General features: G+C 38.7%; 1 long non-coding RNA gene across 1 annotated transcript; it reads right to left on the reverse strand.

Moving 5' to 3' along the window:
• Positions 1–13064: 13064 nt before the first annotated feature.
• On the reverse strand, positions 13065–19138 carry LOC113885084. Its single transcript, XR_003509131.1, has 3 exons — positions 18961–19138; positions 16426–16500; positions 13065–15341 (listed from the first exon to the last, which is right to left on the reverse strand). It is a non-coding gene; the product is annotated as an uncharacterized LOC113885084 (long non-coding RNA).
• Positions 19139–22479: the final 3341 nt, after the last annotated feature.

Raw genomic sequence — 22479 nt, forward strand, 5'->3', positions numbered from 1 at the left:
ATGACATTTTTCTTTCTTTATTAATTTTATTTGAATACAGTTGATTTACAATTTTGTGTTAGTTTCAGGTGTACAACACAATGATTCAGTTATACATATATTCATTTTTTTTCAGATTCTTTTTCTATGTAGGTTATTACAAAATATTGAGTAGAGTTCCCTGTGCCATACAGTAGGTCCTCGTTAGTTACCTATTTTACGTATGGTTCAGTTCAGTTCAGTCGGTCAGTCGTGTCCAACTCTTTGCAACCCCATGAATTGCAGCACGCCAGGCCTCCCTGCCCATCACCAACTCCTGGAGTTTACTCAAACTCATGTCCATCGAGTTGGTGATGCCATCCAGCCATCTCATCCTCTTTCGTCCCCTCCTCCTCCTGCCTTCAATCTTTCCCAGCATCAAGGTCTTTTCCAATGAGTCAGTTCTTCACATCAGGTGGCCAAAGTATTGGAGTTTCAGCTTTAACATCAGTCCTTCCAATGAACACCCAGGACTGATCTCCTTTAGGATGGACTGGTTGGATCTCCTTGCAGTCCAAGGGACTCTCAAGAGTCTTCTCCAACACCACAGTTCAAAAGCATCAATTCTTCAATGCTCAGCTTTCTTTATAGTCCAACTCTCACATCCATACATGACACTGGAAAAACCAGAGCCTTGACTAGACGGACTTTTGTTGACAAAGGAATGTCTCTTCTTTTTAATATGCTATCTAGGTTGGTCATAACTTTCCTTCCAAGGAGTAAGTGTCTTTTAATTTCATGGCTGCAGTCACCATCTGTAGTGATTTTGGAGCCAAAAAATAAAATAAAATCTGACACTGTTTCCACTGTTTCCCCATCTATTTCCCATGAAGTGATGGGACCGACCAGATGCCAGTGTGTGTATTAATCCCAAGCTCCTAAATTATCTCCCCATCCACACTTCCCCTTTGGTAATTCTAACTTTGTTTTTGAAATCTGTGAGTCTTTTCTGTAAATAAGTTCACTTAGTATCATTTTAAATTAGATTCCACATAAGTGATAGCATATATTTTTCTCTGACTTCACTTAATATGATAATATAAGATTAATGTGATAATCTTAATAAATCCCTGTTGTTGCAAATGGCATTATTTGGTTCTTTTTGTGGCTTAATAATACGCCATTGTGTATGTACACATCTTTATCCATTTCTCTGCAGATGAACATTTAGGTGCTAAATATCACTTACTGTAGGTTCTCTTAATTTTCTTTGCTGTGATAGTAGCATTTTAGTTATGCATGAAAATGTTCATATCTTTAGAGATGGCATAATATCTGGAATTTTCTTTAAAACAAAGGGAAAGCATATTTATAATTTTTGCATATGTGCAGTGGGCATATAGAATTTGATTATGTTTTCCTGTCTTTTGTGCATGTTTGGAATGTTTTAAAATAAAAATTGCAACTTAGCAAAACTTTGGTACAATTTAATAACGTAAGCCTCAAATATAAATATGTGGGCATAAATCTGAGGAGTTTGTAGATTTATATAAAGGCAATGACAGAATTTTTAAAACACTTAAGAGAAAACTTAACTAGCAAGACATAGTATTTCCCCTTATGAGAATAATCAGTGGTGGTGATTCCAGGAAACAGGGACAAAGGTTCAGGGAGAATTAGAAAAGAAAACCAAGTGTATGTGTGTTACTGAGGTTGCCATTTTGGAAAATAGATCGATGAATAGTGCCCTGAAAACTCTTTGCAAAGAGATCCTTCTTACTAATTTCTTCAGCCTTCTAATAAATTATTTCTGTTATGTACCCTGGAGATGGTTACCGAGCATAGGGGTCTTGTAATTGACTCCTCCTCTTAGTGTTTCTTGCCTAGGTGTTCTGGCGGCTTTTAAGATCATCTCATCCATTTTGCCTTCTACCCAGACTCCAAGAAAACAAGAAAAAGCACATTGTCTCATTATGTTTTTAGTCATTCAAAATACTAACAGCAAATTTAGTTAACTCCCTGTCTACTGTTTCTTTCGGAAGAGTTCAGCTAATTTTCTCTACTGAGTTTTATCTTAATGGCTCAAAGATTTTTCTCACCATTGGTAGTTAAAATTAAGGAAACTGGAAAATATTGAGCAAGTTCGTCTCAAGTGATCCAATATCATTATACAATAGGACATCCAACTAGTGCTGTAATATCTTAGCCACATGTGCAATCCTGAAAGAACATGACATCTATCATTTTACATGGTGAGTTGTTCAGTTCAGTCGCTCAGTTGTGTCCGACTCTTTGCAACCCCATGAGCTGAAGTCACTGCAAAACAACTATTTGCAATGATATGTAGAATATGCAAAATATGAAAAAAGTCAAATGTAAGCCTTTTTTTCCTGTTTGTTATAGTATTAAGTTAAACTTTGGTTAAGCAACATCTTTGACTGAACTTTCCAACAATGCTGGTTTACTATGGTGTTATTTTATCTTTGTTTTAATGTATTAATTTTCTTAAGTAGTAATAATGTTCATATAATTTTATTCTGGTTTGAAAGTTGTTTCTATACACTTCTGCCCATACACTTAAGTCATGTGATAGAAGCAAAACCAGTCTCCTTTTGATTAGGCCTCTTTCTGACTATGTCAGTACAGGCCAGACTTTCTCAGGCTACTTGAGTAAAGAGAGTTATAATACTGATATCTCAGATTATTTTATCAACTCTCCTACAGGCCAATTTAGATTATATTTCTATCTCAAATGATTGAGGTATTACTGACTTTTCAGTTGCTCCCTAAAATGAAAAATATAATCTCTTCAAACTGTTTTGAAGTGCTTTTGTCAACTGCCAAACTGCTGAGGAGCCTCGAGTGGAGATTTTAATTACCATGTTTTATTGAAGTCTTTCAGAGCAATCAACTTTCCTATGGTTACTTGACATAAGTCCCTTGTTTCAAATATCTCTCATCTCAGGAGTCAACAGTTTGTAGACAGCGCCAAACATTCAAATGCAGTGATACACAATGCCAAATTTTAAATCATTTTTCTTTTTGCCATAATGAATTTCCCTGATAAATTTTCTCTTTAAAAAAAAAAAAGAAAATCAGGAAAAAATATCAATATGGGTAAAATAAGATGTTTGAAATAGTTTCTCCTCTCAGAAATATTTAATACTGTTACTGAAATTTCAAGGAAATATGTTGCTGTAAGTTTTAATTTGAATGATAATGTTATCTTGGGAAGTAAACAAGAAGGAAAATTGTTTACTCATGAGAGACTCTAATTGAGGAAACACTGAGGAAAGGTAAAGGGAAATGTGAGATAATCATAAACTAAGAGAATGTTAGATGGTTATATTGCAATTCATACTCTCCAGTGCAATAAGACTGTAATTAGGGGCTTTTGCTTGGGTTTTTTTGTTTGTTTGTTTGTTTTAGTGATTCAGTTGCTAAGTTATGTCTGACTCTTTGTGACCCTATGGACTATAGCCTGCCAGGCTCCTCTGTCCACAGTATTTTCCAGGCAGGAATACTGAAATGGGTTGCCACTTACTTCTCTAGGGGATCATCCCGACCCAGGGATTAATAAGAGAAGAGCACTTTATAAGCTAGCAGCTGAAAAGTCACCCTGGAGAATTCACTGCTGCTTTTGCTTCCGAACTTACATAAAATCTTTTCCTAGGTGTTTGAGGGCTGGCTGGCTGGGGAACAAAGCGGGAAAAATGCACTCTTGGCTGCAGAGCACAGATGAACACATGAAAGAACAGCAGCTCCTATTTAATGGTCATTTATTAAGAACCAAGCTGCCCTGAATGTTTTGCATGCAGCATCGCATTTACTGCTCACAACATGTTTCTGCATTAGGATCTGTTACTTTTCTCATGTAATTATAAGGGAGTAAGGCACAGAGGAAACAGGAACAATAACTTACATTCTAGTGCAGATTTAAGTTAAACAGTTTCTTGGAGACCAAAAAATTTAGGATTAGAACAGCCAAGTATTACTGTAAAATCTGTTCTTATATAATCTCAAGAAGTGTTTGGTTTTTGTTTTGTTTTTCTCTTGAATATATCAGTACTATGGACTCTGTGGGAGAGGGAGAGGGTGGGGAGATTTGGGAGAATGGCATTAAAACATGTATAATATCATGTATGAAACGAGTCGCCAGTCCAGGTTCAATACAGGATACTGGATGCTTGGGGCTGGTGCACTGGGATGACCCAGAGGGAGGGTATGGGGAGGGAGGACGGAGGAGGGTTCAGCATGGGGAACACAGGTATACCTGTGGCGGATTCATTTCGATATTTGGCAAAACTAATATTGCAAAGTTTAAAAATAAAATTAAATAAATAAATTATACTGTTAAAAAAAAAAAAAGGAACTTAGGAGACTGGGAATTGGCAGGTAAAATGAATACTTCTCCAGAGGCACAAATCAGAAAGAGCATCTTGTGTTCCATTCATTACATCTAGATCTCTGACAAAGTACCTGTCTAAAAACAAGGTAAATAAACATACGGGGGAGGGAGTTTAAAGGTGGTTAAAGTCACTCTGTTGACAGGGATTCCCTCCTTACACATTTTGTACATTAGTTTGAATCTCAGCGGGAAAGAAAAGGTACACTCAATTAGAATCAGTAAGAGAATGTAATGAAAGTTCTGGGAAGGCTTCAAGTAACCAAGCAGAGATTTTGCAGAACCAAGGATGAGCAATTGCAGGAAGCTGTGACCACCAGGCTTCTGTGGCAAAGGAAGAGTGTTTCTGAGGGTGAGCACCACAGCTCAGCAGAGAATTTCAGAGACAGGCAGTCCCTACAGGAACTGAGGAAGGAGGTAGAGAACCCTTAACACGCTTTCCTCCTATTGGAAAATCAACTGCTGCTGCCTGCCACTGGCTGAATCCAGACTGCAGGCAGAAGGCAGGAACCCCCAGACAATGCAGTCTGGATTCAGGGGTCCTCTCCTGTTCTGTGTTCTGTAGAGCACAGAACAAACAAAAGAATAGCAGAAAATAGGTGTGTGGGCAGGCAGGAAGTGGCAAATGGAGTTTAGCCAACACCCTTCATATGTTTTGCAACTCAGCATCCATTCTTGACCAACAGAGAGCAAATCACAAAATCCCACCTACCACCAAATCATCACAAGATGCTGTCAACTTAACCATAACTTCCATGGGTCCCAAATTATAACATCAACTATGTAAGGTTTAAAAAATGGAGGAAACTGAGATATCCAGTACAAGACATATTGCAGCCCCTATGTCTGTAGCCAGTCAGCTCAAGTCAGCAGCCATAGTTCTGTTCTCCTCTAAGTCCTTACTCCCTTTGCCTTACCCAGGGCCTTTGAGGGTTGGGGTTCTCAAACTTGGCGGGGCAACACGAAGATTTACTTCCACAGAATCCATGTCAGTCCAGACCTTATTCAGTGTCCTCGTTTCCCATGGACATTATTTACTCTATGGCTACAGCTAAGTCACTTCAGTCGTGTCCGACTCTGTGTGACCCCATAGACAGCAGCCCACCAAGCTCCCCCATCCCTGGGGTTCTCCAGGCAAGAACACTGGAGTGGGTTGCCATTTCCTTCTCCAATGCATCAAAGTGAAAAGTGAAAGTGAAGTCGCTCAGTCGTGTCCGACTCTTCTCGACCTCATGGACTGCAGCCCACCAGGCTCTTCCACCAATGGGATTTTCCAGGCAAGAGTACTGGAGTGGGGTGCCATTGCCTTCTCCAGTTTACTCTACATGAGAATACAAAGAAATTCCTTAAAAAGCCCGCAAGTCTAAGCATAGTTCTTTTTCTCTACTTTGTATAGTAATAACCCAATTTTCTCTCTGTAATCAGTATAAACCACCACAGTTTACAAATTAGTCCCTTCATTTGCTTGTCGGTTCAGTAGAGAATGAGCTCAGAACGGCCAACTGGCAGTCTCATCTTCCAGTTCAATGGAACCACGGCTCTTGGCATAGGTGTCTCTCTCGGGTACGAGGACTGCCAACTCAACTGAATCCAAGTTTCTTTGGATCAAAAGAAAAATATTGTGAATGGATTATTAAACATATAGTGAGAAGGAACTCCTCTCCCCTCCTATTGATATAATGATTTTGGGGGAAACAGTACAATACACCATCTTCCATTTTAAGGCTTATGCTACAGGCTACAGGACAGGATCTCAAATTTTCTGGGTTTTCTCTCTTCCAAGGTGGCATTACAGTTGAATCATCAGTTGGCCATTTCTGCCCTTTTATCAGGTCAGCTGATTTTGACTGAATTCTTTCACTGGATTCTGTGGTATGATCTCTGGAACCCTTCATTCGTGGAAAATTTAATTGGAAATGATGTTAGTGGTGACATAGCAAGGAAAAGACATTCTGTGAGCATATGAACGGTGGTGCTGGCAAAAAGTACTGTGCAAGGACTGGCCAGTCTGCACCCAGAGTAACTCTGCCTCTGGAAGAACAAACCGCTCTCTTCTTTCATGGCGGAAGTCACTTTGGGTATCAATTTTCGGTTGCATGGCTGGTTAGTCCACCGAAAAATGGTACCAAACTGGCTCAGCATTAGCCTGTTTTTGGTCATTTGGGCACAAAGCGCATCAGTTCTGATGAGGAAAAGTCCATGTTTTTGGCCCCCCTGAGCAAGAACCAGAAATCTGAAAACAAGTGTACTTAATAAGCACACACAAAAAAACCACAACAGTTCTTGTCTATTTGATTATTAAGGTCCTTCTTTGTCACAGATAATTCTTTAGGGAATTTAAATAGGATGCAAACATCTTTGCACTTTGTTCCTATTTTGATAGTAATGTCCACATTAATTCCTACCACTCCAGACTTCCCTGTCAGCCACCTTCCAGTTTCCTCCTCTCTAAGTTCTTGATGAGCCAGCCCATCCAATAGGCATTGTTGAGGAATTAGTGTAGAACTGAAGCTTTTCAAATAGAGTGAACAGTTAGATTTACTGCTCACATCACAGCCAACTGGAAGGATTTCCCTTCTGCCTCACCGCACCCCTCCTACGTGGAAAGACAATGCAGCCGCGCTACCTCCAGCTGGTGAGGCTGCATGCCATGCAAACCAGGCCTCTGTGAGTCCTTCAGAGAACTTCTGTCATTTAAAAACTGATCAGGATTCCACAGGTACAAGGTTGGAGGAGGGACAGAGAAGCAGTGGAATGTTTCCACCCCCTCCCCCCTGCAAATTGAGTCTTTCCAATCTGCTCAGGCCTGATCTTGTACATACCGTTTCCAGCAATAAAGGAATGCTGTGCACACCAGTCATTATGATTTGGTGATCAAAAAAAGAAAGAAAACAATACTGGATTACTTGCTAAGCTGCCATTGCCAAGTGACTTGGTATACCATGATCAGAGACCCAGCAGCAAGCCAGGAGCTTCTTTGCAAACAGAGAGTAGCTGAAGGTAGAAGAGATTGTCGTAGCCTTGCCTCACATTCCTGAGAGTCTGCACTGTGATCTTTCAATTAATCTTAGTCTTTCTGCATGTAATATGGTTTCAAATACTTGGACTAATATAGTTAAAAATTCTGATTGAGTACATCTGAATTGATAAACTCAGTCAGATCAGGATTTATATTTAGCTCTCTTTGGCCTATATCCCTTAGAATCCATTCAAACATGTTTTTCAGCCACTTAGTGATTAATTTTGGCAAGATCTTTCAACTTCACTGGCTGTGTCCTTTTTTCCTGTAAAGAGATATTGTAATTGCCTTTTCTAAGATCCATAGAGAACAATTAGGAAAACTTGGTAAAGAAACAACTGGTGGAACCACTGGATTCCTGGTAATGATCACTTTGACTCGATCTCAGGAGATTCAGCAGAGAAACTGATAACCAGTTAATCGAATATATGACTTTAACTGATCACCTGTTATCTTACTCGAAAATAATCCTCCACTGATTCAATTAACTATAAAACTTCATTCTTTCTAAAAAGCATAAGACATAGCCTTATTCCCTAGTCAATGTTTAACATCATGTTGTCAACAGAACATGATGCATAATTTTTGTTATTGCTATGTACAACTCACAATAATGAATTCATGTTTTTCATTAAATGTACTTTTAATTTCTATACATACACATTTTCCAGCCTTATCCTAAGCACACATGAATCTGAATCATGGCTTTGTTTGCTAGCTATAGTTTTTCTAATAAATAAAAATGAAAACACATATTTTTAAAAGATTTTATACATTAAAAAAATTTTTATTGGAGTATAGTTGATTTACAAGGTTGTATTAGTTTGAGGTGTATATCAAAGTGGTTATATATATATATATATATGCATATATATATGCATACACACATATATTCATTCTTTTCCAGATTCTTTTCCATATAGGGTATTACAGAACACTGAATAATGCCCTCTATACCATACAGTAGTCTTGCATATGTAGAGCATGATGCTAATCCCAAGCCCCTGATTTATCCCTCTCCCCACCTCTGCATTATTTTCCCTTTGGTAACCATTTTTTTTACTACCTGTGAATTTGTGTCTGATTTGTTAGTAAGTTCGTGTATCATTTTTTTTATTCTACTTATGAGTGTTATCATATGATGTTTGTCTTTCTCTGACTTCACTCCGCATGACAATGTCTAAGTCCATCCATGATGCTACAGATGGCATCATGCCATTCTTTTTTAGGGTAACATTCCACTGTATCTATGTACCACATCTTACTTATCCATTCCTATGTCAGTGGACCTTTAGGTTGCTTCCATGTCTTGGTCATTTCAAATAGTGATGTAATGAACATCGGGGTGCATTGTATGCTTTTGAATTATGGTTTTCTCTGGATATATGTCTAGGAATGGGATTGCTGGATCATATAGTAGTTCTGATTTTTAGTTTTTCAAGGAATTTTCATAACATTCTCTGTAGTGGTTGTAACCAATTTACATTCCCACCAACAGGGTGGGAGGGTTCCCTTTTCTACACAATATCTATTTTTAAAAATTAACCCACTCTCTTCTGAAAATTCTGTATGCATGCAGCAGTGAGAATAAACTATACTTACATGAATCATATGGGAAAATTTCACGTGTGCCAAAGAAGCAAAAGAAACCACACCCAAATGAACATTACAATGGACTGACTATGTCCCCCTCCACAATATCTGTGTTGAAAACCTAGTGTCTAATGCGATGGTGTTAGGAGATGAGGCATTTGAAAGGTAAGGAGGTCTTAAAGGTTGAGCCCTCATGAAAGGAATCAGGGCACTTCAGAGAGAGATGTGACAAAGCTCCCTTGCCCCGTAGACCCTTGTGTGGTTACAGCGAATACAGCCAGCTATGAAGCGGGCTCTCCTCACCAGACACCACATCTTCCAGCACCAAGATCTTGAACTTCCCAGTCTTCAGGATAAACGTTTGCTGTTTACACATTTTCCAGTTTATGGTTCTTGGTACAGCAGCTCAACAGACTAAAACAAGCACGTACTGAATGATTCCAAATCTTACACATCAGCATTTGTACATATAGGAAAAAAATAAAATTGATCTATTTTTTTCAGAAGTTGGATTAGTGGTTATCTTTTGTTGGGTGGGATTTGTGTTGGTAAAAAGAATACGGATTAATCTTTGTTATTTTGGGAAGATTCCACAAGAGTGTCCAGTTTATGAAAAATTTATCCTGTTGTTCACTTACAATAAATGTCCTCTATTATTCCCAATACGCTTCCATTCTTGTTTTCTTTTTTCTCATGAATTCTCTACACTTCAAATACAGGATGTTCTTACTGCCTTTGAGTTGTGTGCTTTATTATTGGTATTTGGCATGCAATAACGTGCCAAGTGCCCAGGATCTTCAATTGTATCAAATCAGATCAGATGAGGTCAGTCACTCAGTCGTGTCCGACTCTTTGCAACCCCATGAATCGCAGCACGCCAGGCCTCCCTGTCCATGACCAACTCCCGGAGTTCACTCAGACTCACGTCCATCAAGTCAGTGATGCCATCCAGCCATCGCATCCTCTGTCGTCCCCTTCTCCTCCTGCCCCCAATCCCTCCCAGCATCAGAGTCTTTTCCAACGAGTCAACCCTTCACACGAGGTGGCCAAAGTACTGGAGTTTCAGCTTTAGCATCATTCCTTCCAAAGAAATCCCAGGGCTCATCTCCTTCAGAATGGACTGGTTGGATCTCCTTGCAGTCCAAGGGATTCTCAAGAGTCTTCTCCAACACCACACTTCAAAAGCATCAATTCTTCGGCACTCAGCCTTCTTCACAGTCCAACTCTCACATCCATACATGACCACAGGAAAAACCATAGCCTTGACTAGACGGACTTTTGTTGGCAAAGTAATGTCTCTGCTTTTGAATATGCTATCTAGGTTGGTCATAACTTTCCTTCCAAGGAGTAAGCGTCTTTTAATTTCATGGCTGCAGTCACCATCTGTAGTGATTTTGGAGCCCAGAAAAATAAAGTCTGACACTGTTTCCACTGTTTCCCCATCTATAGCATGTTATAAAGACAAACGGGTGCCTTGTGCTTTCAACATAGGGTTTTTTAAGGTTTTTCAAAGATTATGGAGAAAAATTTTTAACTTTTTAACTTTCATCTCTCTCAAATTCTCTCATAAAGATCCTAGCTAAAACATAACACTGGAGTCAGTGCTTTCTTTCTGCTCCAGGTTGCTTGAATCACATCTAAGTGTCTTGACAGTTTCCTCACTCTCTCCAAAATCTTTCTCAGAACTTTTGTTCCCATACCTCGTTGGTTTCCATACTCATCTGCACACTAAGGCAGAGTTACATTCTCAAATAAAAGCTTCCACTACTTCCCCTTCATATGGAATTTTGATGAATTCAATGATCACCTCAGGTATATTCCAGATCTAAAAGTACCATAATGTGTTCGGTAGGTTATTAGGTGAGTATTTGACCAAAGCTTTGCTGACCCTTAGCTCTTTTTTCAAAACCACAGTAAACTGCCTGCAAGTTATGTGATCAATAACTACCCCACTGAGGTCACTTGAGTAATTAAAAATTCCTGAGATTTGCAATGGTAGTGATTATATACTCATTGTTGATTGTTTCAGTCCCATTTAAATAAATTGTGCAAATCAAACTGATCATACAAGAGGGACTTCCCTGTCATCCAGTGAATAAGACTCTTTGCTCCCAACGCAAGTGGCCTGGGTTCGGTCCCTGGTCAGGGAAGTAAGATCTCATATACTGCAACTGAGCCTGCACGCCACAACTAAAGAAGCCCTCAGGCTGCAAGAAGACCCAGTGCCGCCACCAAAAAAAAAGTTGGTCACGTAAGACTGTGTCTGTATTAACATAGTTAACCACATAGTTAAGGAATTCATTAATTAATGATGGCAAGGCTACAATGCCTATGATAATAACATCTAGATGCTAGTTTGTATCCTGTGTCGCATTGACTTGCATGTTGTTTTATCGTAAAGGAAAGACCATGTTTTGTAAATGGAATCCACATCTACCGTAGGAAGCTTGGGAAATTGGTATGCACTGGAGTATCCTGAGTTGATCAACTACACGATTAACATGATGATTATGCAGAAGAGAACTGTGAAAACTGAATGAAAAAAAGACTTGATGACTGAGGCTGAGACGTAGGATCACAAAGTTAATGTTAAAAAGAGTACACATGGTGTCTTTCCTAGAGGCCTTCGAGATACTGAACTAGTGGAGGCCACCGAAAGGTGAGTTTTGGCAGTTTGTCACTTGAGAGTAGTGTTGATGCTCAAATTCCAAGCATAATTGGCTTTTGTGTGTTTCAGCACAGGTATGGCTTTGTTTATTTAAGCCACTTGAGATAATCGCTCTTTTGATTCTGTGGTATTTCTAACATTTATTATTATATTTTAAAGGGCATTTTTGGACACCAGTATGTGAACCTCTCGATATAATGTTTACTAAGGTCTGATGAGGCTCCAATGTAGTGTGCAGACAGGAGTCTTTTGACTTTTTCTAGAACAATTTGCTTGTTTAACTTTTATTAAAAAGTTTAAGTTTTTCTGCATGACAAGATTCTTAAGTGCTTAGGTTTTTGCAAAGTGACATAAATCAAAAACTTAAATTGAAAAAGGCTCAACCTATCTATTTTAAATGAAAGAACTGACAATTTTGTGATTTATAAGTATTTAAGCTGTCACTAGCCACCCAGTGTCTTGCTAATGATTTTTCCCCTTTAGATGACAAATCCAACTGATTAACTGTCCTAATTGCTACTGTGCACATCCCCTCCTTAGCAGGAAGGAGTCTTGGTAATTTGGAAGATATTTTTTCAATGGAAATTTGCTTGAAACCTTAAAATGTGGACAAAAATTTTTTTATAATACACACACTATGTACCTGAGTTAAAAGCACAAGTAAGTGTAGGTGTGTTCACTGATTTATGTGAATGGTAAAGGTGTGTTACACTTCAGGGAAAATGTCTATAATCTCGTATATCATTAAAAGCATTTTTAAAATTTATTTTTAATTGGAAGATAAATGCTTTACAATGTTGTGTTGGTTTCTGCCAAACGTCACCATGAACCGACCATAGGTATACGTATGTCCCCTCCCTCTGGAGCCTCTCTCCTGCCCCTCTAGGTTGTCACAGAGCACCCGGGTGAGCCCGCTGCATCACACAGCAGATTCCCTCTGGCTATGTGTTACACAGGGTAATGTGTATGTTTCGATGCTCTTTTTGCAATTCGTCCCACCCTCTGCTTCCCTCACTGTGTCCACAAGCCTGTTCTCAATGTCTGTGTCTCTGTTACTGCCCTGAAAATAGGCGCATCAGTAACATCTGATATTTTGCTGTTTCTGACTTACCTCACAACAACTTGTTCAGATTTGTTCCTTTTATGGCTAATTGTTGTTAAGTCATGTCTGACTCTTTTGCGACCCCATGGACCCACCTGGCTCCTCTGTCCATGGAATTTTCCAGGCAAGAATACTGGAGTGGGTAGCCTTTTCCTCCTCCAGGGGATGTTCCTGACCCAGGGATTGAACTTGTGTTTGCCGCTTTGTCAGGAGGACTCGTTACTGCAGAATCACGTGGGAAACCCTATGGCTGAGTAGTGTTCCATTGTAAAAACAAACATTTTGAAGAACAGCTACTGACTTAGGTTTATTGCTCTAAAGAAAAATTAAGATTTATTTAAAAATTAGTCTTACAGGATTTAATTCAATGTGCTATATTCCTAACATGCCAATTTATACAACACACTAAAAATTACATTGATTACTTAAAGGGGGTATACATAACAAAACAATAAATTTTAATGATTTCATTTAATGTTTATTGTAATGGCTTTACAGTGTTGTTAGTTTCTTCTGTACAGTAAAGGGTTGGTTTATAAATACAAGATTATTCTACATTACTATTATTTCTTGTAAATGAGGAGTCCAGTAAGTAATTGATACAATATAACTTTAGCAAATATAGCAAACTACATTAATTCATTTTAAAATGTCTATTATTCTACAGATAATATAATAAACTTTGGTTCTAGTCAACAGTTTTCTAAGCATAAATATATCTCTCCAATTGCTTGATTCTAATGCAATTCTTAAGAACTCTGCTGTTTGGAAACAAAGGGGCTAAAGGAGGTGAAGAACAAGAGCAGAAAACCCAATTCAGTAGTTACTAGAAGTCACAAGCTCCCAGCTACAACAATGGATGAGGTAAGAGAATGTGGTGAACTTTACCCAGTTATTTTAATAATTCCTTGGATGCATTAGTAGTAAAACAGCCACAATTACATTTACTAATAAGATTAAAATTGCACAGTTCCTGTAAATCAGCACAGTTGTCCAGTGAGGATGACTACGCTTCCTGTTTGTCCAGGACTAAGAGACGTTCAGTGTTAAAACCAGGCGAGGTCCAGATAAACTGCAGTAGTCACCCTAAAGCACCTATTCACGTCTCCACTTGTACCCCATCATCCTCCGATATTTTAATAGGAGTTTTAAAAGAATACCACAGGACTCCATCACAATTATTTTCATTCTTGATTTTCCTTTCCATGTAAAGTGTCATCTACATTATCCAAACTCATGGTTTGTATCATTGCATTTCACCAAAGGGATGTGAATTTTATTTATTTTTTGCTGGCAGTAATGATCTGTGTTTGTATCATTTTCTTTAGTATTTGGCATTAAAGCAGGGTAAAATATCAGAGACATATATCACATTAAGTATTATCTGCTGTGAGGCATATTACAATAAACATTTTGTTCAGTTTATTATAGCTTTCTAAAAAGATTTTTAAGATAATTTATCATGATCATTTCACAATATATACAAACACTGAACCATTTTATCATACATCTGAAATGTTATATTTCACTTATACTTCAATTTACAAAACAAAAATCATATGAATTTTATCGAACTTTCAAAGAGTATGGAGAAGAACAGATGTACTTTTACCTATTCCAACCACCAAGTACAAGTTCAAAACTGGGAGATATTTATACCTATGTTTATGTGGAATGACTTGGTGAATTCTGAAGTTTTCTTTTTGTCTCATGTATCTCAGAATGAATACTGGAGAAGCTGCTAAAAGAACCCTCATACAGCCTCTTCTCTGTAGCCAAAGGACCAGGTAACAAGAGAAAAACCTTCACCCAATAACCGGTGTAGAGTAACCTGTAGAGTAAGCCCCAGCCTCATCCTTTCTAGCAAAGTTTTGCGTGGAAAAGCAAGACTTCCACCCTTGGTGGGCAACAGTGAGATACTCTAACTTTCCTTCCACAGCTTGGTATCAGAAGAGGCTGACTGGAGAACTGAGCTTTCCATCCCTGACAGATCTCGTGCCATGCTGCAGTGGAGACCAGGACAGAGTCTGGATCACCACTTCTCTGCAGCAGTAACAAGGTACCTCCACTTCCTCACCGAGGGTGTGTGAGAACAAGAACTATGCAGTCAAGGCTCTTAGCACTACTCAGTGATAACGAGTCCACTTCCTCCAAGGAACTGGCAGCGGGGGCCCCGATGAAGCCCAGTGACGAGATCTTCTCCTGCTTCCAGCCAGGTCCCAGCTGAAGTTGAAGAGAGAGCTGGAACTCTGAGCCCGTCCAGTAGTAACAAAGAGCCCCCGTTCATCCCAATGGGAAACCAGGCCATGTGAAGAACCTGCACTTCCGGCTCGTCTTGAAGGTAACAAGACGACACCCCCACACTCTTCTTGCACTGAAGTGGCCATTGGAGGAAGCTTGATAAACACAAAATTTAAATAATAATCAGATTTTAGCTTGAATGTCCAGGTTTAGGGAGAAATCACTCACTTGTCACACAAAGAATGAGAATAAGCAAATAATTTGACTCCAACACCAGGATTATATGGATGTTCTTTTCTACAGGAACCATACAGATGCTTCAGCGAGTAATTACACAATGCTTACATTTGCTTTCCTAAGGAAATAAAAGAAATAAGAATCAATGGAAATTTTAGCACCCCAAAAATATCCATTCATCTCTAGATGATAAAGTGTGATTATCTCTATTAATCAGGATATTGTTCAGTCTTTAAGAAGAAGGATGTCCTGCCATTTGTGACAATGCGGATGAACCTGGAGGGCATTATGCTAAATGAAGTGAGAGGCACCGTGAGACATGCCTCCCTCCCTCAGCTGAACCCGGACAGACAAATGGTAGAAGGCGGGTGAGAGGGGCCGCTGCTGGGCAATGTGAGCAGTTTCACTTTGCAGTAAGTGCTGCAGAGCTACTGTCCAGCACGGCGCCTATGCCTGTGTGCTATGTTAGACATCGAAAGTTTCCTAAAGAAGATTTCAGGTACTCTTACCATACACACAGAAAATGTTAACTATGTGAGGTGATGTATGTTAGTTTGCCTAACTGGTAATTATTCCACAAGGTATATACATAAATCAAAATCTGACACTTGTATACCTTAAATATATACCTTTTTGTCAGTTATACCTCAATAAAGAAAGGGGAGGGAGAGGTAGGTTTCCCCCATGTTGTATGTTGTAAATGGCATGGCTCATTAATACCAACTTTTGGGCAGTTATCCATAACATTTATGTCCCTGAAGCTTTCTCCTGCCCCAATAAATGGTTAAGGCAAGCAAATTAAGCACTTAGAGAGAACAACAGTTTATATGTTTTGTAGGCTAAGATTCATGAGTTTTTAAAATGTTGTCTAAGTTACTCTATATTTATTCTAATGTTGTCTCTACAGATATCCTCCTACCCCACCCAAACTCTGACATGCGCATTGAAAAGCTCAGTTTTATGTATTTGTCACCACTCCCAACTTAACTGAGTGTTGTTTTCACTTAAACATCTATGTGGCTGAGGGTTCAAACCGACTCATGCTATATAAATTCTCTTGTATAAAGACTGTCTCCATCCTTGGACACAAGTCTAGAAGTTTTACACCTGTCCCAAGGAACTGTTAAATGATTTTGTATTTTGGAATAGAGAACAGTTTGTTAAACTGGGAATATAACACAGAAATGATTACATCAAATTACCTTCAGCTCAAAGAAAAATATATGGACTCCATTTTCTCAGATCAGGATTCCCTTGGGTTTGTTTGCTCTGAAGTCCTGAAAAGAAATGAGAACTTCTCTGATGCTGTCATAGATTTTCACACTGGCAGTCATATGTCTTTAATAAGTCTGAATTATCATTAGATAAAATTCTCCCCTTTGAAGGGTCAGTTTGGGGGACCCCTAAAAATTACACATGTTTACTCACAAACCAGTTTCTTAACTGCAGTCATGCGACCACAGCGACCCTATTCACTATCCTGGCTCCCGCGTGCACAGCCCAGAGAGTCGCTTGTAGCATCTACAGCATTGCTCCTGCCCGGGGTGAGAATGCTGATGTTTATGTGACTGTCAGAGCTTAACCGTAAAGCTGAAGAACATTCTTGGTCTACAAGGGTATACTGTCAAGCATTCTGTCGTCTTACACTTACCACATAAGTCGCCAACTCTTCAGTCCGAACAGTGAGTTAAAAAATTGTCTCATATTTCACTTGGTTGGCTATATCTAAAGTGAAAGTGAAGTCACTCAGTCGTGTCCGACTCTTTGCGACCCTATGGACTGTAGCCTACCAGGCTTCTCCGTCCATGGGATTTTCCAGGCAAGAGTACTGGAGTGGGCTGCCATTTCCTTCTCCGTGGCTATATCTAAACTAGCTTTTAAATCTGTCTATATACAAAAAAGAAAAAAATCTAAAATTGGAAAAGTCAAAACTTTCTTTTCAGATTCTTAACAGTCCATTCAGAGAAAAAGGTATTTGTGAGCTGTAAGTTCTAGAACAGGCCACTACATAGACCACATGTAGATTTCGACTGTTTTTTCCCTAAGGGAGTAGAGGAATTTATAATATGTATCTAAGGTGGTGGTTGTGTTTCTGTGAAATAATAACAAACATCATTAATATAACCCTATCATCCACATTTGACAATTACTCTAATAATTGAAGTTTCAAGTTGTATTCTAGCAATGTGTACAGCTAATCCCTAGCTATCCAAGGGCCAAAATCCGAGAATGTTCAATAGCCTTGTATAAAATGGCATTTTTTTATTGTTGTTTTGTTACTAAGCCATGTCTCTTTTGTGACCCCATGAACAGTAGCCTGCCAGGCTTCTCTGTCCATGGGATTTCTCCGGCAAGAATACTGGCGTGGATTGCCATTCCTTTCTCCAAAGGATTTTCCCAACCCAGGGATCGAACTGGCATCTCCTGTATTCCAGGGGAATACACCGAGTCACAAGGGAAGTCCTAAAGTGGCACAGGATTTACATATACTCTACACCCATCCTCCAGTGTACTTTAAATCATCTCTAAATTACCAGTAATACCTAATAAAATGTAAATGCTACTTAAAAAGTCATTGTAATATAAATACAATGTAAAAAAGTTGTTACAATGCAAATTCAAATTTGCCTTTTGGAAATTTCTGGAATTTCGATCCACAGTTGGCTGAACCTGAGGATACAGAAAGCCTGTATGTCTATAAGTGGGAAGGAGACAATGACAGCTCTGTCCCGTCTGACTAATTAAAGAAACTTTCATACCAAACTCTGGGTAGCCTCATCTTAATCTTTTGTTAACAATCTGCTCATTGGGCTTGTGGTTGGAAAGAAACTATTTAAAAGGTAATGAGATTTCAAAGGTAAAGAGCCAGGGTTTGAAAGGAGGGAGGGTGGAAAGGGGGTGCAGAAAAGGAAACTGAAGGAAGAGGGTGGAGAGATTCATGGAAAGGAGAGATGCTGTGGTGGGGTGGGAAGCCTGTGAAGATGAGGCAGAGTCAGAGGGAAATAGTTGGAGAAAGAAAGGCTGTGAAAAGGGGTCAGATCCCCCTGCACTCACCCTCCTCACCGCAGGCAGATCAATCTTTTTAAACCAAGGCTTTGAGGATGTTCCTTCTCAACTCAAAACCCTCCCTGGCTTCAACCTTTTAATCAATAAAGTACTATCTACTCTTAAAAAAAAAAAAAAAAAAGTAATGAGAAAAACATATCCAATACTCTGACAGGCTGTTTTTAAAGATATTTTAAATGAAAGTAATAGGAAAAGAATTATGTACATTCTATAGTCTGATTTGCATGTTAACTCCTTTAAAGTACCATTATCTCAAATATCAGAAACTGCTATATATTTCAAGGCTTACTGGCAGGTTTTTTGAGTTTCATTTTATTTTTGTGTTTGTACTCCAAAAACTTTCAACTGGGAATTTAACAGTGCTTTTTTAATAAATATTTCAGGATGCACTCACTTTTCAAAGATTCTTAGGTCTTAGCTGTGAGAAGAAATGTACCTTGGAGGCATACCTTGGAGATATTATGGGTTTTGGTTCCAGACTACCACAATAAAGCAAGAATATCACAATATAAAATTAAGTATACATTTTTCCTTGGTTTCCCAGTATATATAAAAATTATGCTTACACTATACACTCTTCTGAAGTCTATTAAGTGTAAAATAACACTATGCCTAAAAGAACAATGTACATACCTTCATTTTAAAATGCATTACTGCTAAAAAATACTAACCATCATCTGAGTCTTCAGCAAGTCATCATCTTGCTGACAGAGGGTCTGGCTTCGATTGTTGATGGCTGCAGACTGACTTGGGCTGGTGGTTGCTGGAAGCAGGGAGGAAGTGAAGTCGCTCAGTCGTGCCTGACTCTCTGTGACCCCATGGACTATAGCGGGTTGCCATTTCCTTCTCCAGGGGATCTTCCCTACCCAGGGATCGAACCCGGGTCTCCTGCATTGTAGACAGATGCTTTTACCCTCTGAGCCACCAGGGAAGACTTGCTAAAGCAGCGATGGCTATGGCAATTTCTTAAAATAAGACTAGGAAGTTTGTCACACTGATTGACGTTTCCTCTCGTGAACAATGAAAATAAATATAGTTTCCCAAGTATGTATACATTATTCTCTTTTACATAATATTACTATTTATGTGTTATGTGTGTATATAGTATATATAAAATTATATATCTGAATCAAATATTTTTTTGCTTAAGGAGTTGCCAATTCTGAGTAAAAAGGGTAGCAAAAACATCATTTTAATGGATGTTAGCCTTTTGGAACTAAAAATGCACTCTTATCTAAATCAAGTCACAATTTTCTGTGGGAACTTTGAAAGTGGGAAGTAATTGCTTTGAATCACATGTACCCATAGAGGACATGCAGTATGCTTGCAGCCTTTATAATGGCACATTGTGGCTGCGTGAAAATGTTGGTTGAATAGGCAAAGTAAAAATGTATTAAAATGGATAAATATTTACGTTAGACATTTCTCCATTGCAAGCAACAGACCTAAGTAATAAACTGTATGCTTACATGAGCTACAGAATGGTGGCAATCTGTGGAACATACACCTAAAACCAGAATATGTCCAAGCTAGGAAGGCTTCAGTCAAGTCTGAATATCTTCAGAGACTGCAATGCATTCAGCTTCTCTGTCTTCTATATCTGCTTCATGCTAAGACTGAAAACCCTCATGTCATAGAATGGTTGCCAGCAGCTTCCAAAGCAACAGACATCCTCATTTAATTCCGGCTAAGGAAATGATTCTCTCCAAACACCACCTGCTAGAAAATGAAAAATGCTTGTTCCCAAGACGCCTGTTGTGAGAATATATACTCGTATCTCATTGACATTAATGGAATCATGAGTCCATCTCCGAACAAAAAACCATCAACAGCTTGAAGGGATGTATGTGCTGACTACATTGGAAGAAAGATCTGAGGACAAGTTCAGCTTCCACAGAGTTACACAGACTGCATGGGGAAGGGATGAATGCCTGAAAAGTGATACGAATGGATAATGGAAAACCCAAACTATTAAGTGACTTTTCCTATATATTTTTGGAAATATTAGTATATCCTACAATTCTTGAAGGAGAATTTATTTAGACATAATGTTCTGTATTATGAGTCTAAATAAAAATAATAGAGAAATACTGTAAATGTGCTCATTTCAAATAGTGAAAATATATACCAGAGCAGAAGGAATGTGTGTTGCCCATTAAATAACTAGTGCCTTACCTTAACATTCTAGAATGCTGCTGGAAAATCATACCAGTAGAAGAAAATGCACTAGAAAATTGTTGGTATATGTTTGAAGGAATAAATTCATCATATAAGGTTTTAATGTAACTAAAGATTTTCCTAAGCTAATCCAAGGGATCCACAAGAAGCCTGAAATTTTATGTTCAGCAGAACTGTTTACAACCAGAAATTAAGCTCATTTTAGTATAAGGAGCTTTGCATATAAGCTGATTTTAGGGACTGCTGAAATTCAAAATGTAAATGGCTTTAATCTAACGGTGTTCCTGCTTTGTAACAAATGCAGTCCAGCCTGTATCTTCGTTTCCATTATTTTTTTTTTTTCCAATTCACTTTGTTAAGACCCCAAGTAGCCAAAATATTGGACCACACACATTTCTCAACTGTTTGGCTCACAGAGGTAATTTTAATTCCTTTATAGCTGGAAAATCTGTCTGGATGGGGAGATGCTTCTAATTAAAAAAAGAAAAGAGCTGTCTCTCAGTACACACACATGGCTGGTGGCTACATATTTCCAATCAGAATGCAGGTATATGAATCAGTCTGTTTTGTTAGGATTCTAAGAATTATTGAAGATATTTTGAGAATTTCTAAATTTCTTCAAGGATTTTCATTTGTCTTTTAGACACCTAAATCAGTATTTTCTCTTCTTTTATTTCTATGTCTGATGCTGCCAACAAATAAAATAATAAATCCTTTCCAATTACTCAGTGCCTTATGTGTGCCAGAAACTGTGCCAGGAACATTATCTATTTATCTCTAATAATAACAGTTTTTGTTCATGTTAGATATTATGGCCCCCATTTTCATTATGGAGAAACTGAGACTGAGGGAAAGTTTTTTTAATTACCTAGTCAATAAAGCTAAGAAGACATAAAACCTGCATTTGATCTCAGAATATAAATTTACTTTCTGGGCATAAAAATGCCACATTAACCTTTCAACCTGATTACATTTTTCCTTTTTCACCTTCATATTCTTAGGTCAAAATGAAGCATTTATGTTGGGCTTCTCTGGTGGCTCAGAAGGTAAAGAATCCACCTGCAATGCAGAAGACCTCTGTTCCATTTCTTTGTGGAGAAGATCCCCTGGAGAAGGAAATGGCAACCCACTCCAGTATTCTTGCCTGGAGAATTTCACGGACAGAGGAGCCTGAAGGGCTACAGTCATGGGATCGCAAAGAGTCAGACACGACTAAGCGACTAACAACACCTCCATATTCTAAAGTATCTCCACTGGCTACATAATCCTGAGACAGTGAGGATTACGAGGGACCAACACTTGCACTTGTGAAGAATTCATGTTAAGTTAGGAATGCCTCGTGCATGTTAGTATTGTTTTAGACATGCAGATCATTAGTATCTTATACAGAAAAATAAGAAAGAGGAAAATGGTCATCTGCCCTCTGACTTGGAAGATGCTTAGGGATTAGTGAAGACTCACTTTCTTAGCTTGACAAGAACCGAGTCAATAACTAACGTTTAACACGACTGCAGCTACACAAAGAGGAAGGAACCCATTAAGGGCTTAGAAGAAACATTAGGATGTCAGGACTAGCTCTAACTTCTCTCCTTTGGGCTGGTACCTGGGCTGCCTATTTTGTGTCTGCCCCACCAAATCCACCCTCTAGACTTTCTCCTCCTGGATCACTGGAAGCTGACCTATGTGAATTGTATCTTCCTGCTGTTACCTTTGGGGCTTCTGTAAAGCTGATGAGTTCTGGCAGAAAATGAAAGGAGAGAAAGAAATTGAGATCATTTTTATTTTACAGATGCCCCTGCTTCAGGGTCACTGTCAGACAGCTGCCTTAATCGGATGGAGAGACCAATTTGTGTGAGACGATCCTTACGATGCAAGTACCCACCCTGGGTCTAGAACACTGCTTTCCTGCTTGCCATTTTAATAAGAGATTTAGGAGGCTACCCACTTTTGCTGGTTTCAGGGTTCTGCAATATCCTTTCGTGGTTTCTGTACACTCTGCCCACACTTTAGTA

Source organism: Bos indicus x Bos taurus, chromosome 27, assembly GCF_003369695.1.
Source record: "Bos indicus x Bos taurus breed Angus x Brahman F1 hybrid chromosome 27, Bos_hybrid_MaternalHap_v2.0, whole genome shotgun sequence".
In the NCBI taxonomy this organism is placed as follows: domain Eukaryota; kingdom Metazoa; phylum Chordata; class Mammalia; order Artiodactyla; family Bovidae; genus Bos; species Bos indicus x Bos taurus.